Source organism: Haemaphysalis longicornis, unplaced genomic scaffold, assembly GCF_048455015.1.
Source record: "Haemaphysalis longicornis isolate Haplotype H1 unplaced genomic scaffold, Haemaphysalis longicornis Haplotype H1 scaffold_3, whole genome shotgun sequence".
NCBI lineage: Eukaryota > Metazoa > Arthropoda > Arachnida > Ixodida > Ixodidae > Haemaphysalis > Haemaphysalis longicornis.
Window position 1 is genome coordinate 88,939,277 of NW_027526335.1, and position 18,378 is coordinate 88,957,654.

General features: G+C 48.1%; 1 protein-coding gene across 8 annotated transcripts in view; it reads left to right on the plus strand.

Annotated features, from left to right (window-relative positions):
• The window catches only part of Egg (SET domain bifurcated histone lysine methyltransferase eggless), a 206,926-nt gene that overhangs the window by 41,302 nt on the left and 147,246 nt on the right, over positions 1–18,378 (plus strand). The window contains exon 1 of one of the 8 annotated variants that reach the window (XM_077703714.1): positions 553–745. The exons of 6 other annotated variants lie outside the window; for them this stretch is intronic. The gene's annotated coding sequence lies outside the window, so the exon portion shown is untranslated. Of the gene's footprint in view, positions 1–552; positions 746–8,684; positions 8,829–18,378 lie in introns of those variants that run through there. One more of the 8 variants, XM_077703711.1, reaches the window with a different exon arrangement.

Sequence of the window (18,378 nt, forward strand, 5' to 3'; positions counted from 1 at the left end):
TACATCCTTGCTGTAGTTACCGGCTACATGCCATTTGTCGACGCTATAATAATTGTTAAAAAAAAAACAAAAAAACGTTTGCACCTATTTATTTGTACAGGCCCCCAAACCTATCAGGCTCTGTGCAACCAGTGTTGGTATGCGGCGATGTCGTCTCTAGTAGCGTTTTCCCACTGCTCAAACAACGCCAGCACGAACGTACTAAAATCCGTACGCCATTTATGTCCCCAACGGCTGCGTGCTACTGTGCTGTCCTTACCACGGCACTGCGTAAAGCAGCAACGAAAAAAAAAAAAAATCCTACCTGGCCAATCAGTGCTCGACACGAATACACGCAGGGCATTGTTTACTGCTAACTCTTACTGGTCGTCGTTTCGAAGCAGGCACCTTAAAAAGCGATTCAGCAACGCTGTCACGTTCTTGTATAATCTTTATTGCCAGAACGACGGCAATATATAGCGCACTCTTTTCTTCCGCGGCGGCGCGCGAGCCGCCGTGCCGACAGCCGGTGTTCACGAGTGCCTCCGCTGCCAACCGTCGTCGGTGTTTGTGTTTGTTGAACTTGCGCCGCGACTTTTGTCCGGCGAACGAGCCAACGTGCGCCAAACTGCACCATGTGCTTTCGCGCTGGCTGCGTCCCGTTGGGCTGTGCCGATGCATTTAAAATACGTTCCTTGAAGTGCGGAAAGTGAGGCGCTACCTTCCTATGATTCTTGACTCCCGCACCGACGAGAACCGAGTCCAGGTCAGTCGTTATAATATCGAAAAATATGATCGGTGTGCATGGCATGACTTGTATCAGCAAGTGTGTACGCACGTTCGTGAACAACGGAAATAACAGCGCACAAATTAAACAAATGGGAAGTCGATTCAAGGTTAGGATGTTTCAAACACATGCTTAGCCCACGCATTCGGAGCGAGAAATCACGTGCTGTTGGTGGCGCGGCAGTAGGAAACAGTGCTTTGTTTTGCACACTTCCGCGTGTTGTGGTGTTATCTCACGACCAGTGATCCATCATCCGCTATGACGTCTCGAGCGCGTTGACAGGGTCGCTTGCTGTCTTCGTGTTCAGCTGTCGCACGCCCCAACTGTTCAGTTCTCCGCGTGCGGTCTGAATTGTTTAAATATGGTCCGTGTTAGACTAGAATGTTACGGTGAAGTTCGTAGCGAGCAGCCGCGGTAAAGCTCTACCGACAAGCTCAGAGTACTCACCGCATTGCACGGGACGGGGGACGCCCCGAAGCGGGTGAAAAACCGGGATATTGCAATTCAGTACCTACCGGAAGCGATAGATGGCGCCACCAATACGGAAACTCCCCGCCTTGCTGTGCTCCACGCCGCTTCGGCTCGTCGCTCGTGTCACGCATACACGTGTACTCCTCTTACCTTACCGACAGCGTGAGGTCTCCTGACTAATTTTGAGACCTTTTTTCCCCCAAATTGGGTGTTGTTTGAGTCAATGCGTACTGCGCTGAAGCGTACCACCGTACCGCGCCTGCGCTCAACGTTTTAACGTTGGTTGCGCGTGCTCCGCCGTTTCTCCAGACCGCATTCGCGGCGCTTGACCTTGACCGCGCTGTTTTGTGTTTCGACAAATCCCGGTGGGCAGGTATCCGTAGTGCAGGCAAAAATTTCTGCATTGGACCCCTGTTCCTCGAAAGTGACTTAGCGAAGGGACTTCCTACTTGCCTTGAGTCGGCCTTCACGCGTGCTGTGTTCGGTGTTTTAGCGCCAATCAAGGTGGACTACTTTGCATTGCGGATGAGACTCGTCGAGGCTATCGGGGGAAGGGGGGGGGGGGGGGTGGATTTGCGTGTGCACCGGAAGCGGAATTTGACGTGTCTGTTAGCGCCCCGGTCCGCCCTCGAGTAAAAACCTCAGCTTTTTATCTCCGGGAGATTAGCTGGAAACGGTTACTCTCAAAACGCTCCCATTTCAAGGCAACGGCGGTTCGCTAGCTGTGCCGATGTTATCGTCTCCGGGGTGGTGTTTTGTGTGAATATAAGCTGCTTCTGTGGAGAGCCATCGTGTAGATGACTTGGGCCTTTGGCCCTGCACCCCTGCGTACTGTGGTGGAAGTAGTGTGCACATCCTGCTTTTTTATTTCTCAAACTGGATTTTCCATCTGCTCTTGTTTTTAGCTCCAAGCTCGATTTTCTTATGTCGATTGACAAGATGAGAACTGCCTGTGGTCAAGGCGAATTTGAATTAAAAAAAATGAAGTGCCAAAAATAAAAAAGAAGTAACACATTCATGTTGGTGTCTTGGTGTCTTGCACGCCTCGAGCTAGGTAAGCGGCCAAGTATGATAGTGCAGATTTTTTTTTTTTTCGGTGCCCATGGTAATTGTTGTCGGCAAGCTCTTTTCCAGGCCGTGCCGTAATAGCTTCGTGTGCTTTTGAAGTATCGCAGCGTGTTGAAAACCTGGCTAAAACTTAACGGCCGCCCTAGAGAGAGAGGGAAAACGATTATTGAAACAACAGGGACGGAGTAGGGGAGAAAAGGAGTTGGACCTAGAAGTGAAATAAATAATTAGAGGAACCTAAAATCCTTGGGTTTCCGTTAGCCATTGTTGTGAAAGCGTGAGTGGTAATGCACGGCGACTGTCCTTCGCTGAAATAGGGAGTCGGATTACGTGTCATGCAGTAGCGAGAGTCCGTGCCCAACTCACCCCCGCCCCCCTAAAACCACATTGCTTATGCGCTTGCACCTCGTGCGTGCTTTTTCATTTGTATTTTTGCGCCAGGCGCCTCCTTCTTGCTTTCGATCACCTTTGCGCCATTGGTCACGTCGCTTGTTGAAATGGCGGCACATGTGCGTTGAGGATCCAGGTGGAGGTTCGCCTTCTTGATGTTCCAGGGAAGAGGGTACTGCGGCTTTTCGAATTAATACCCCTAACTTTGTCCGACCTGGGAGTGCGATGTTTGGTTTTATCACACTGTACAACTTGAGTAGGCCCCAGTCAAGTTGTTAACAACTTTTGGCCCAGGAATCCATCTAGATCTTTCTCTACTGAATTGAATTGTACTAACTTGCATATATAGTAGCCAACTTGTGTCAATGACACCTGCAGTCCGTGCAGCAAATCGGTAGAAAGTATGGCGTCGTGGAGATATCGCGGAATATACCGACAGTGACACTTAATGGACAACGTTTTGTGGTTGTGACTTCATATCTTTAATTAATTGCGATTGCGTTAAATGAGTTTTACATTTCAGGGCGTGGACAAGAAAAATAAGACAGAAGAAATACTTGGAGGATAGACATGGTTAATGTTCTTACGACACGCGTAACGTCAAATGGAGGGGCGTTACTCCAATGTGCAATGCATACGTGAGAGATTTTAATCCTCGGGTGGGAAGGGGTGAACTGGCTTTACCCCTAGAGATGGTTGGACCCCTTCGCCATTCCTTCCAAGGGGTAAACGAGCTGACGTACACGCCTGCGCGGGAGATAGATTCATGTAGCGTGCGAAGCAATATGTAACTTTTCCACTGTGATCAATCTGCAGTCTTTTTGTTCGTTTACAGCGATAGCCGGGAAGGCGTCAAGGCCTGCAGAAATATCTCGCCGTTCAATCGCGCAGTACAAATTTCTTGCGACTGGGTTGGCCGTATCGAGCGTTTAGTAGGGATACTTTGGGTGCCAGGACACACGGAAATCGACAGGCTGCTGGCTAAGCTGCCGTCGCTGGCACAGGGAACATTCACGACGTTGCGATTTCTGAGGCCACAATCCAAACCAGGCAAGCTGTTCAGGCTGCACTCCCAGATAACCCCACGCAAGTAGCGCGTGAATTTGCCCGTGCGGCCGCTATCCGTAAGCATAGTCGCCTCATGCGCAGCTAGCTCTCAGTCCAGCCAGGCGGTATCTTATCAGCCTCATCTCAGAGAAGGACGTTAAATGCGAAGGATGCACGACAAACTCCAGGCGCTATCTGCCTGCGCTTATGGTACTACCCCGCGTGGCACATGCCTTGGGTCAACTGCCAGAACTTCACGCTTGATTGCATCCACCTTCTGGACAGGGCTCGACACAACCTTTTTACGAGGGTTCACTACACGTGGGGTTACAAACATCGCTGGCCATGTTTAACCCCGTTTCTTTACACTTCACCCCATTTTTTCTTTCACTTAGTGCTTAAGTCAGCTGAGCGAACAGTGAATCAACAGAGGCGTTCAAAACAATCTAAATAGTCTTGGCTGCAGCGCATTTGTCGTTCTTTGTGTATTGCACGACGTTGGTTTTCATTGTCACAGGAATTCCTATGAAGTGTTAGTATGCGTACCCAACCGGTTTTACTGAAACGTTAAGGGTCACTGTAAGTCTGAGAAAGCAGGTTGAGGTGAAAAGGGCTATATATTGCAAAGGGGAATAGCAGTCGTGACGGTAGTTGGTCGTGGGGGTTTATTCGAAGGCGAAAGCGTAAGGCAACGGGGCCGAGCGCATCTCCAGCCGGAACGAGCTCGTGGGAATGAACGTCCGAGTTGGTCTTTCGTCGTCTTCACGATAATCCTCGGAGCATACCCGATTGGGCGGATGGCGCTGCGGCATCTACTATTCATTCTTGTGCTGTGTTAACACTCTTCTTATATATATATATATATATATATATATATATATATATATATATAGCAGAGAAGGAATTCTTGGCTACTGTTTAAATATTCAAAAACTTGGGTGCGACCACTTGGAAAACACTAACAAATACTTTATTTCGACAGTTTCGACCAGTGGTCTGGTCTGCTTCAGGGAAAATTACAAGTGACTGAAAATGCTCTACGAAACACACTTCACGAGAGAGGGGAATTTTGCCCTCTACCTCTCTTTCTTGCCAGAAAAGAAACCAAATAAATGAAAGCAAACATGTACAATAATCTCAGCGGCACATATACACGTCTCTCCCCAGGCGAGCGGCGATACAAAGCAAGGAGAGGGGAAAAGGAAAACAGGAGAAAAAAGGAGTATAAAGAAGGAGGCAATTAGAAATAGAGAAAGAGGGGAGAAAAGGAGAGGCAGAAGAAAGGGGGGTTCTCAGAAGCAGACACTGACGAATACGAAGGTCGAACAGCGGAAACTTGAAAGGTAGAGTGAGGGACCGCTCAGCGGCTCAGAATGACGTGACGTGCCGCATTCCGCGTACTGCAAAAAGAGAAAAAAAAAATGGAAGAAAAACCCCTAGGAGTGAATTATGTTTGAAGAACGTTGTTGCGAATGTAGATAGGCGCCACATGGCCACATGGATAGGGCCATGTGGCGCCTATCTACATTCGCAACAACGTTCTTCAAACATAATTCACTCCTAGGGGTTTTTCTTCCATTTTTTTTTTTTCTCTTTTTGCAGTACGCGGAATGCGGCACGTCACGTCATTCTGAGCCGCTGAGCGGTCCCTCACTCTACCTTTCAAGTTTCCGCTGTTCGACCTTCGTATTCGTCAGTGTCTGCTTCTGAGAACCCCCCTTTCTTCTGCCTCTCCTTTTCTCCCCTCTTTCTCTATTTCTAATTGCCTCCTTCTTTATACTCCTTTTTTCTCCTGTTTTCCTTTTCCCCTCTCCTTGCTTTGTATCGCCGCTCGCCTGGGGAGAGACGTGTATATGTGCCGCTGAGATTATTGTACATGTTTGCTTTCATTTATTTGGTTTCTTTTCTGGCAAGAAAGAGAGGTAGAGGGCAAAATTCCCCTCTCTCGTGAAGTGTGTTTCGTAGAGCATTTTCAGTCACTTGTAATTTTCCCTGAAGCAGACCAGACCACTGGTCGAAACTGTCGAAATAAAGTATTTGTTAGTGTTTTCCAAGTGGTCGCACCCAAGTTTTTGTATATATATATATATATATTTGGAAATGAGGGGCTCGTTAGGAAATACAGAAAGAAATGCCGGCAGTCTACAACGCCAAAGGAGACATAGGGGAATGGTTAGACTATTTTTTGACCGTTAGTGAAGATATATCTTTTTTATTAATTACGTAGAAAGACAGAAAGAAAGGAAAACACGCGCCCAGAGTGGGGACCGAACCCACGCCTTTCGATTAGATCTCGAATGCCTTACCAATTCGGCTATCTGGGCGACTGTGTTCTCCTTCACTTTCTGGGGTATTTATATTTACTACAACTGTATCTGACGCTTGAGGGTGGTAGCCAGCGCCACTCAGACTATACGGGGAGAAGGGGACCTTCTTTTCGAACCCCGGGGCGTGACTCGAACGTCTACAGCCTGTCATGAGCGGGTAACTGGCGGGGAACCCTCTTATGCTACCTTGGCATCAAGGCTGCCAGAACCGAGGCCCTCGCTAAGCTTTCGCAGGATAATATGATTTGGAAATGAGGGGCTCGTTAGGAAATACAGAAAGAAATGCCGGCAGTCTACAACGCCAAAGGAGGCTGTAGACGTTCGAGTCACGCCCCGGGGTTCGAAAAGAAGGTCCCCTTCTCCCCGTATAGTCTGAGTGGCGCTGGCTACCACCCTCAAGCGTCAGATACAGTTGTAGTAAATATAAATACCCCAGAAAGTGAAGGAGAACACAGTCGCAGCCAAATTGGTAAGGCATTCGAGATCTAATCGAAAGGCGTGGGTTCGGTCTCCACTCTGGGCGCGTTTTTCTTTCTTTCGTTCTACGTAAATAATAAAAAAGATATATCTTCACTAACGGTCAAAAAATAGTTTAACCATTCCCCTATGCCTCCTTTGACGTTGCAGACTGCCGGCATTTCTTTCTGTATTTCCTAACGAGCCCCTCATTTCCAAATCATATTATCCTGCGAAAGCTTAGCGAGGGCCTCGGTTCTGGCAGCCTTGATGCCAAGGTAGCATAAGAGGGTTTCCCGCCAGTTACCCGCTCATGACAGGCTGTAGACGTTCGAGTCACGCACCGGGGTTCGAAAAGAAGGTCCCCTTCTCCCCGTATAGTCTGAGTGGCGCTGGCTACCACCCTCAAGCGTCAGATACAGTTGTAGTAAATATAAATACCCCAGAAAGTGAAGGAGGACACAATCGCCCAGATAGCCGAACTGGTAAGGCATTCGTGATCTAATCGAAAGGCGTGGGTTCGGTCCCCACTCTGGGCGCGTGTTTTTCTTTCTTTCTACGCAAATAATAAAAAAGATATATCTTCACTAACGGTCAAAAAATAGTCGAACCATTCCCCTATGCCTCCTTTGGCATTGTAGACTGCCGGCATTTCTTTCTGTATATATATATATATATATATATATATATATATATATATATATATATATATATATATATATATATATAGGTGCACTAACTCTATGATAATTCAGGGCGTGGGGTGTTCGCGTAATTTTTCCGCAGGATAAATTTCTCACCGTGTGGAACTACAGGGCCATGTCGCCTTAGAATACTTGTCGTCTTGCAGCGAAGTATAATATAACGCGTTCACTGAACTCCCAGTGTAAAAAAAAATACAGTGCCGTGTCGCTGTGACAAAAGCACTTGTCGCCTGTAAGCAGTCCCACAGGCGGGTTATTCCGCTGTCATGTGCAGCACCGACTCCTGGCAACTAGTGCTCCCACATGGCAGTGCTTCGGAATGTTTAGGGTGTCCGTGTTTGTGACACATGCAGGCGTCTGTCGTGTTTTGTGAGGGTCTCGGCTTCCGAGGCCCTGTTTTTTTCTTTTTTCTTCCTAGTGCAAATTGCATGTCCTGCAGGCTGATAGGCTGGATAGCGAACATCCGTAGAGCTGCAGGTGACATTTCAGATGTTGCGATTTTTCGAAGGGCCACAGACGTGCCTAAGGAGGCGTGTAAATTAACGTCATTTCGAAAAACAGTATTGTGAATTCAAAGCGCTTCGAAAGCCGAGATGTGGGCCAAAAAGGTGACCGCACTAATGCAACCCACCTTTTTTTTTGTATAGTACAAAAAAAGCAAAGTTCGCCTACCACTGTCTGTAAAAAATATGCAACCCACTAATATCAGCTCATAAAAACTCCAACATAACCTTCCGATGCACCGCAGACTCGCTTGTTTCATTTTGTGGGCTTCTTGGGCATCGTAGTACTGCAACCGTTGAATCGAATTCAGCACTGTGCTTCCAGTCTCGTTCAATATTTAACAGCGAAGCTGCTCAGCAAGTCGTAATTTTTCGTGTCCACAGTTAAAAACACCAAGGAATTACCGAGCGTCCCCTGCGCACGTTTGTCAAGCCAAGCATACCCTCTTGGGGAGATTAGCCGAAAAAAAAAAAAAAGACTCCAGCGTTCGCAGAAATCGTGGCAACACTTGCTCGGAACGAACAGGCACGTCATAGCGTGCGCCCCTCCAAGATGATGTCCAATGATTATAACCTCCAAAAAAAATGAAGGAAGCTCACACGACAGCAACAATGATGGAGTAAAGGTCGTTGCGGCAGCGAAGGAGGAGCAAATCGGCTGCAATTGTGGACATAAACCTTCGCGATGGTCGTGAGGGTGGCGTACAGCTTCGATACCATCAAATCTTGCGCGTTTGTGTGAGCTTACATTTTTTGTTTTGTAATCACTACTTCAGTGTATACTGGGCATGAAAAATGGCATGAGTTCGTCGTTTCCAGGGAGAGTAGTTTTAAAAAACGTTGAGTGAAACGTTGTCATTTGAGAACTATTTTTTATTACGCCTGTGCGAACGAGGTCCAGTCAGCATCAGCGCCACTGGTTGGCTGTATCACTCCGCGGCCGCTGTGCGGCCTTCGGCTCGATAGCTGCGTGCTCGGAGGGAGGGGAGCGCCCGCGCGGGTTGGCGCCTTCTTTCCACAACGCGAGTTTCCTTGCGCTCTGTAAAGGGCTGTTGAACCTTCGCCTTCCGACGAAAACAGCATCACGTGCGTGCAGGTGAGTACATTTATACACCGTTTGTATGCTCGCTTGCAGTGGCATTTTCACCAGTTTTGTCTAGGTTGCAGTCACCGTGACTGTGTCCCTTGAATTGCATGCTGGAATATTTGCACAAACAACACCCACTAATGCGATCCGCCCAAATAAATAAAATGCTTTCCCTGGCGATAGATGGCGCTCGCTCGTGTGTAGTCTACACAGCCATTTTTGCTAGTACGGGGGGCCCTTCCACGAAACAGGAACAACCATGATGCTTCCTAACCTGACCCGTTGACGCGGGCTGACGTTGCGTGGATTCGTGCTTCGGCGCGTACACTGCCGGGAACGAGCGGTGCGAATCTCACCGAAATAAAGACGCGATAGAAGCGTACTGCGGTGCTCGTCGCCTCCACGGATCCGCCGAACTCAGATCGCTGTATGCCACAGCGATACAGCCGCCGCCGACGCCGCTTCTGTCTGCCCTGACTGCCCTGACCAGTCCGCGGCATCTTAGCCTTCAACCCAGCGTCCCGCCTAATTGTGGTCGTAGCGCCAAATCCTCCCCTGGCGAGCCTGGGCGGGCAAAAGTGAGTTGTAATTGCCATAGCAACGTCACCGCCATCTTGAGCTTGGAGGCGTACTAATTGTCATGGCAACACAGCGAGGAGGCGCAAAATGGGGGGGGGGGGGGGGGGGGGGCTGATGCTTTCCTCCCCCGCTTCTTCCCGCCGCTCCGCTGCCGGTCCCGCTAGCCCCGCGCCGCCCGCTAGGCCTCGCAGATACCGGCGTGCCTCCATGCAGGCGTACGTACGCAGCTGGGACAGTAAGACGGCAGCAGAAATCGCACTTCAACACTTTATTCATGTTACGAAAATACGACCGAGCACAAACGCAACGTGCCGTGATAAGCACTGATGTTCGACACGGCATAGCACAAGTTGACATCGAACACGGCACACGTAGTTGTACAGCTCACGACACCGGCGCTATCGTTCAGATTAAATTCACGCTTTACGAACGAGTGTCTCACCTTTTGCTAACACGAAGCAAAATCACTTCTTGCTGCGCTTCCTCCCTGTGCATGGGGCATATAACCGCTCTTCTGTGGTCTTCAGAACGCTGTCACGATATTTCCGTTATGCTACGACTCGCACGCGAGCCCCGCGGCTTCTCTTGCGCACCGGCGCCGCTGTTGCTCCGGCAGCTGCAGCGACCGTTACCCCACTGTCGCGCATGCGCGGCTAAAGTCGCGCCGCGAAGAGGTAGAGTGGGAAAAACAGTGAGAGAAGGAGGAGTGTTTTGCTTGCCCCGCGCCGCTGCGACTTGGAGCGCGTAAATCAAAGAGGAACTAGCAAAAAGTCACCTCGGACTGCCCTGACCCCCTGACGCCGCGGGGCGACGAGAAAGAAAAAAGGGGGCGCGGAAACGTCTCCAGTTGGGCCTGCCAGATGGCGCTAGCTGTGGCAATGCTGCTCCTGCCAGCTGTGAGTGCTGTGAGTGCGTGTTCAATGGACGATTGGATGTTAGGCTCATCGTTACAGGCATGGAGGTGCTTATGGGTTGTGCTCCCGACTGTTGTAGGGGGTCTGTGTAGGTTGAGCTGCTGTTTTTTGAAGCGGGAGCAGTCGTATTCCGCAGCGTTTCGAGTTGTATCGAACCGCCGTTGCGCTTGATGAGGGTGCTGCAATTTGCTCACCGTTTTAGTTGGCTTTCTGTAGACTTACGTGCGCATTGGGCGCGTTTTCAGAGGCTCAGATTGACGTTTTCTTCAGGGGTACATCAACAAGGCAGTGAATCCGAAAACCTGAAATTTTATCGTGTGTGCTGCGGCTGCCCGTTGTATGTATTATCATTCCCGGCTAATTCAAGTTCAATCGTTTCCTCCATTTGCCAATCGTTTTGTGTTGGGCGCTATATTAGTACGGAAGAGGTATTTGGCTAATCGCAAGAACTCATTAACTAGGTTAGACAGAGAGCGATGTGCAAAAGCAGCAAATCGCTTCTGCTCAGTATTCAGGATACGTCGCGAAATAACGTGTGTATTTAGGACGCGTCGTCGAGTAACATTGTGGTGATCATTTAGTACGCGAGCTTGTGGAAATTTCCGGTTTGCGGTTGTTCGGTGCTCAGTGAAAACGGTGCCACCCATTTAAGCGCGCTTGTGTAGGGAACAGCAGTAGGCGTTGTTGGGGGTGTGTGCGGCACATTGACCCTTTGTATTCGTCGCGAACTCGCGGTTTGGTTGCTGCGGCGGCGGCCGGTGCGTGCTTGGGGGTGAGAAAGTAGTCCGGCGCGATCGGCGCTCGCTCGCTTCGGGGAGGGAGGACGCGCCATGCTTGCGCCGTAGCAGGAATTGGCGGCCATCTTGCGGCGCGTGTGTTGTAGGAAGGGGAACTCGTTGCGTATGAGCGTCGGCGAAGAGCTCGTTTCGCTCGCGTGTGACGTGAGGCGCGTGTTCGCAACGCGAACGGTGTAAGATTTAGCGGGCTTCAGCCAGGAAATCAGGAAATTTTGTACTAATGTTGAAGGCGAGTGTCATTTGTAACCATTTAAAGAAAAAAGTGTATTTTTTTTTCACTCACTTCTAAATGAAAATCAGGCAGATCCCATTTTTGTAACACCCACTGTGTGCTGCAGCTAGTAGCAACGGTGCAATTGTGTGACAGGCTTGCTCAATTCGCCTTTTCGATGTTCTGCAGTAATCAGTTTGAAGGTTCTGCTGTCCCTCCCCTCTTCCTCCCTCTACCAACCTGGGTTTGAAGGTCAAATGACAGCGACAGACCACAACCGGTAAAGAGAAAAAAAGAAAAACAAATGGGTGAAGTAGCAGCCCAATGACGCTGATAGCATTAAAAATCTTTCAAAATCTTTTTTGTGGTGTGAGGTATGGCTGAACATTTTGTTTGTTTTTCGTGCTTTTTTCCTTCAAATATATAAATGGTCACATCGACGGGGGCGTTCCTGGGTATTACAATCGCAGCTTTGGTTTTGCTTTTTTTACTTCACTCAGTAGTGTGTCATTTTGAAGGAACAACAAACAAGCCTGGTGGCGGCGTCGTCGGTGCGAAGGCTCAGCGAACGTGGACTCGAGGGTAGGTTAGCGGGAGTGGAAGGGTTGCGGAGGTGATAGCAGTGTGGTTACAGTTGATTCGGTTCGTTAACTCTGGTCTGTTTTAACGGGAATCTTACGGCTATCGCAGACCCCACTGCACCAGTCGGAATGGTCGCTGGACATCTTAGGAGTGAAGTCTTTGAAGGACTCTGTCGGCGTCTCCTGTCGTCCTCGTTGTTTTAAAACACCGGGACACTCGTTTTCCAACGCCTCGCGCTAGAACGTTTCATGTCCGTGGGCAAAAACGCGTTCATAGAGAACACACTGGGACACTCGCCTTTCAACGCCTCGCGCTAGAACGCTTCGTGCTTTAAAAAGACCCGAGACTTTTACAGCAAAGCCGTACGCCTCTACCCCCCAACGGTTTCGTGTCCGTGGGCAAAAGTGCCAAGAATACACTTATACACGGCGTGTTTCGCCCTTCCCCAGGTTTCACGTTAGTGGAGATGCCCCCCTCTCCCCTCCCCCCCCCCCTTTTTTTTTTTGCGGCGCAAGCGTCAGCCTTGTCACAGCCCCGAATTTCCAGGTGTCAAATATCCGCGGGAATTTCCTCTGGCTCGTTAGTGCGCAGCCGTCGGGGCTTTTCATGATATAGAGTTACAACACCGCGGTGGTAGTGGTGAAAAACATTTATTAGGACTATGTACAAGTGGGAGATAGGGGCGGCCTTAAGGGCCGACCCTGTACAACCTCTAGGAGCAGTCCCTAGTCCGGGACCCCTCGAGAACGCCACGGCACGGTACCCGATAGGCGACCGGCGCTCCTGCCCGTGCGCAGAGACTGAAGAACGGGTTGTGCGCAGTACCGGGTACCGTAACGCGACCGGTTCTCCGCAGCAGCTCTGTAATGCTTGAGCACTACGGCATCTCCTGAGCGTTTTCGGTTGTGTGGCTGCGTATACGTAGTTGTGAGGATGCAAGTACTGCAGTGAACCGTATAGCTCACTAATTCTTCATGCGTCCCCTCAATGTTTCGGTGCGTTATTCAAAAGTGATGTAGCATTCGGTAATCAAGGACCATCATCGACAGCCTTGCGGTTCTGAGGCGCTCAGCCCGCCCAGCTCAATGCGCCCTCGGCCACTCTTGAATCAAGAAAGCTCAGCAGCGTCGACAGCCATACGCGTAGCAGTTGTAGTACGAACCAAATGGCCGCTGCGCGGTATCCCCTGATATCGCCACCTCAACCTCCAGCGTGCGTGCGGGCGATATGTCCTATAGGCCAAGTAACAAACGAAAAAAGGCCGCCTTGCCACCGCCTCCGTGGGTTGCTGCGCAGCGCGACAGGCCACTGCTGTCATCTCACCCAGTGGCCGGGATATTTTCAAGCGAAAGCTTTCTTAGTGGGACCAATGGTGTTCTGTAAAAACAACTAATTCATTTCCCCATGGACCGATTGGTCTACGGAAAAGCTGTGATAAGATCTATTGATACACGGCGCGTGTGTGCAACCGGGCTTCCATTGTGTGAAAACGGTGACTTCAAATCGCGGCAAAGGAACGGTTTTATATAAGGCAATACACGCATCAATCATTGTGAGCTCGATACCCTTATCTCATAAACCAGGTATTGGTATGCATTTAGATCGTTCGTAGACGCTTTTACTTATAGTGCGCGAGAAATCGCCGGGTGGGTGCGTTCTTGGTTTGTTATTTCGGTCTTTGGAGGTTTGGCGGTCTACTGGGCGGACTTTCAGCGAGCGTTGGACGAACTTTTAGCGTTCCCGCTTCTCTCAACTTCCTTTAGTAAGGGATAGTCATTTTTTTTTTCTTTTTCATGTGACACCGTGTTATCACTCGACAGTCTTATCAACCGAAGTTGGTGATGTGCCTCGTAACACGCTTCATTCTCGACGCTTAATGTTGCGTTTGAATAAAGTTTTTTCCTCCTCCTCCTCCTCCTCCCTACCTCATCCCCCCAACCTGAAAAAAAAATTTCCCCGCATTTCCCCGAGGGGAAGAATGTGAAAGTGCGAATGCAGGAGTTGAATTTGCGCGGTTCGGTAGTGTTCGCGAAAGAGAGATCACACACACACACACAACTACAAAGAAAGAAAGATGCATTTATTCACAGACACCTATTTGTGTTGTCGTTGTACTTGATTGCTAGAGCGGATCTCAGCTTTGAAATTTCGTGTCAGTACTCCTTTAAGCGGGTGCATTAGCCCTTCTCACGCCCGATTCCTGGCCAATCCCCCACGTGGGTATGTGCCATGCACAGACACCTATTTGTGTTGTCGTTGTACTTGATTGCTAGAGCGGATCTCAGCTTTGAAATTTCGTGTCAGTACTCCTTTAAGCGGTGCATTAGCCCTTCTCACGCGCGATTCCTGGCCAGTCCCCCACGTGGGTATGTGCCATGTCAGCGGCCAGGCAGCGCGCGCCCATCTCCCCCCGTTGCCAAGGAAGACGAGGAGATTCCTGGCCAATCTCCCACGTGGGTATGTGCCATCTCCCCCCGTTGCCAAGGAAGACGAGGAGCGCGCGCACCCGCGGCTGTTGCTATTTATTTATTTATTTATTTTATTTTTATTTATTTATTTAAGTACCCTAAGGGCCCGGGTGGGCATTACATAGGGGGGGATTGAGGTATTACACACTAATACATCGAGTGAACAGAATAGCAAGAAAAATAGTAATAATACAATAATTGCACTCAGAAATCGCACAGAAATCGCAACGCTAAACAAAACTATGAAACAGACAATAACAAGCGATATGATGTCGTACAGGCAAGAACCAATATGTTTACAACATAACCGACACAATAAAATTAAAGTTAGATATTGCTTTCAGTCGTTAAAAAGGAGAGAAGTGCTGTTTGAAAAGAAGAAGCGTCTGTTAGTGTGGCTAGGTTTGCAGGTAAAGAATTCCATTCGTTTATGACCAATACAAGAGGAGAATTCTGATATTTTTTTGTGCGGGCAAAAATAGGATTAACTTTGTAAGCATGATCTACGCGTGCCGAAGTATATGGTGCCGGAACGATAAATTTGCGAGCGAAGGCCGATGGGTTATGGTACAGTGCATGGAAAAAAGATAACCTTGAAAATTGCCTGCGCAGGGTGAGAGGGGGAAGATTTAGTTGCTCTTTTAAGGCAGAAACGCTTTGGTATCGCGAGTATGAAGACATAATAAATCGAGCGGCTTTGTTTTGCACTGATTCAATTGTGTTAATAAGTCCAATTTGGTGAGGATGCCATATTATTTGCGCGTATTCGAGAGAAGGGCGAATCAGGGTATTATACGCCTTTAGCTTCGTGTCAGAATTAGCCAGATGAAGGCGACGTTTAAGCAATCCAAGCTTTTTAAACGCCTTCGAAGTGATTTTTTCTATGTGGGGACCCCAGTTTAAGTCGGAGGTCAATGTTACGCCCAGGTATTTAAAGGATGAAACCGTCTGAATTTCGGAGTCATTTATTAGATAATTATAACTATCTGATCTAGCTACGGAAGAAAATCGGACGTGTTTAGTTTTTTCTACGTTTATTTGCATTTGCCATTTTTGGCACCAGTTAGTTAATGTTAATAAGTCAAGCTGAAGTGCACTAATATCATTTGTTGTTAATATTTCCCTGTAGATCACACAGTCGTCAGCAAATAGGCGAATTGACGAAGAAATATTAGTTACTATGTCATTGATATAAATTAAAAATAGGAGAGGGCCTAACACCGACCCCTGAGGGACTCCAGAAGAAACGCCGACAGGATTAGAAACATGCTCATTTAATTTTACAGATTGCCATCTGTTTATTAAAAAATTTTCAATCCAAGTTGTTGTTGTTTCATCAAGATTAAGGTTCCGAATTTTAATGCATCGGTGGAGAGGGCCTTATGCTGTGAAACGTGGAGATCTGTAACCAGTTCAAAAAGTTGTGTTTGACATGAATGATTTTTCCTAAACCCATGTTGATTGCTGATGAAGAAGTTATTCCGGTCAAGGTGGGTGACTATATGCGTGAAAAGGATATGTTCAAGTAACTTGCAGCTGATTGAGGTAAGTGAAATAGGTCTATAGTTTATGGGAGCAGACTTGTCGCCGGATTTAAAAAAAGGCAGGGTGTGAGCGAATTTCCAGTCGTCCGGCAAGCATCCTGTGTTCAGTGATTGTTGGAATAATAATGAAAGCAGGTAAGCTGAGTGAGGGCTCGTTATTTTGAGTAGCTTTGCTGTTATGCTGTCAGGCCCTGGACTAGTCTTAGAAGCTAGTCGGTCAATCGCGCATGCCACGCCATGGGCTGTAATTACAATGGGTGTAAAACTGTTGACTATGTTGGACTGCGACGGCGTCGAAGAGTCACTGAGAGGCAGTTCCACGGTGTAAACCTGGGCAAAGGCATGGCTAAATTCTTCAGCGCAATCTTCTGGTGATAAGGTATCCCCCGTGGCCATTTTTAGGACCGGTACTGAGTTTTTGTCCTTCGGGTTTACAATATTCCAGAATTTTCGGGGGTCAGTTTTCATAATACTTGGGAGCGTAACATTAAAATACTTATGTTTTGCCTCGCGAATTGTTTGTTCAGTTAAAGTAGAAACAGTCTTATAGTTCCGCCAATCTTCACAATCATTGGATCGAGTTGCCTTTCTGTACAGTCTTTTTTTCTTGTTTAAAAGGCGTTTAACATCACGAGTAAACCATGGGTCATTCGTCCTAGAGCTTATCACTATTTTGGGCACGCAAGCTGCCTCTATCATCTTTAACTTGTCACGAAAGATACACCAGTTTTCATTCATCGTACGCTCTTGAAAGTTAGTCTCAAGTTCGACGGTTAAAGAAAGTAGCATATGGTTCATTCTTTCTAGGTCCGCTCGAGGGTAGTTGAAGATTTGTTTTTGTGTTTCTGTTTTGATAACACGCGGCATTGATACCGCGCAGTGAACGGCCTTATGGTCACTTATTTCATCCATAACGTGCGCGTTGGTAATGTCGGGTTGATTTGTTAGGATGAGATCCAATAGGTGATTGCCCCTCGTGGGTTCACGTACTATTTGGGTAAGGTGATGGTTGTCCATACAGTGAAGGAAACTGAGGCATTCGAGGCGATTATTTTGCGTAGTGACGGAATATGTTGTCCAATCTATGCCCGGGTAGTTGAAATCGCCTCCTATGATTAGTACACTACTTGGAAATTTGTTTATGATTACGCTTATTGCTTCATTTAGGAAGTCCACAAAATCTGCGCGACTGTCGGGAGGACGGTAACAGGCGCCCAGAACACAGGGTGTATGGTCAATGTGAGCACTGACCCAGACCATCTCTAAAGGTGAATCAACGTCAATTAGCGATGGACGATATTCTTCTTTAACTGCGATCAGTACGCCGCCTCCACGAGAGCAGCACCTGTCCTTGCGGAAAAGTACAAAGGTCGATGGAAGCGTAAGATCCCTATTCGCTATTTCATCAGAAAGCCAAGTTTCTGTGCCGATAATGATATCGGCTGAACACGTGTGAATAATAGCTTTGAGGGCATCAAGCTTGGGAAAAATACTGCGGAAGTTTGCTAGAAGCAAGGAAACTGGTTCTACTTTTTTGGAGCTGCGCGTGTGGTTCACGGGGTGTCATTTAGGGGGAGGCTGATTTTTTGCAGAGACTTGGACGACTTGGCTAGTGGAAGGATCATAACGGTATGTGGCGTGCTCCATGTGAAGCTTGTTAAAGCGCACATAATATTTTTCTCCGTCTTTTTTGTTTTCCTTTGCAAATTCACGCAGTTTCATTCTAGCATGCTGAACCTTTGGGGAAAAATCTTCTTCAAGCCATACTTTGGGTGAATCGAGATTTTTTAATCTAGGACCAAGACTCAGAGCATCTGTTTTTGATTTAAAGTTGAGAAATTTCACAATAAGTGGTCTATGAAAGTCAGGTCGACTGCGACCTACGCGATGAGCCCGTTCAATGTCGCCCACGTCATGTTTAAGATGCTTAGAAAAAAATTCCCTAACAATACGCTCCGATTCCGCGTAGTCTTCATGTTCGACCTCGTCAAGACCCTTGATGTTAAGATTGTTTCTGCGCATGCGGTTATTCATATCATCAACAAGATCTACGAGCTCTTCGTTGGCCTTGCTAATGTGAACTTTAACTTCTTGAACTGAGTCTGCGGCAGCATCGATGTTCACCTTACAGTCAGTCACATTGTTCATGCTTTGTTCGATAGCGCTAACACGAGTGTCAATGCTCCCGATGTGCCGTTTGATATCTGCCAGAGCCGTTTTAGTTTCTTCGTGGCACTCTTTGAGAAGTATGATCACATCATCAATTTTGGGCCCCGGATTTGCTTCGATATCTCCAGCAGATAACAGCAGCATCGCAAGGCACATAGACAATAGCAGGGTTGGTCTAGGGCAAAGTACTCGGGTTAGGCCAAAAGCTCCATAAAAACAATCAACATGATGGCACCCCAGCGCTCGGCCGGGAAAGAAGGCGCCGATGCGTGCTCGATACGTACACACGTCGACA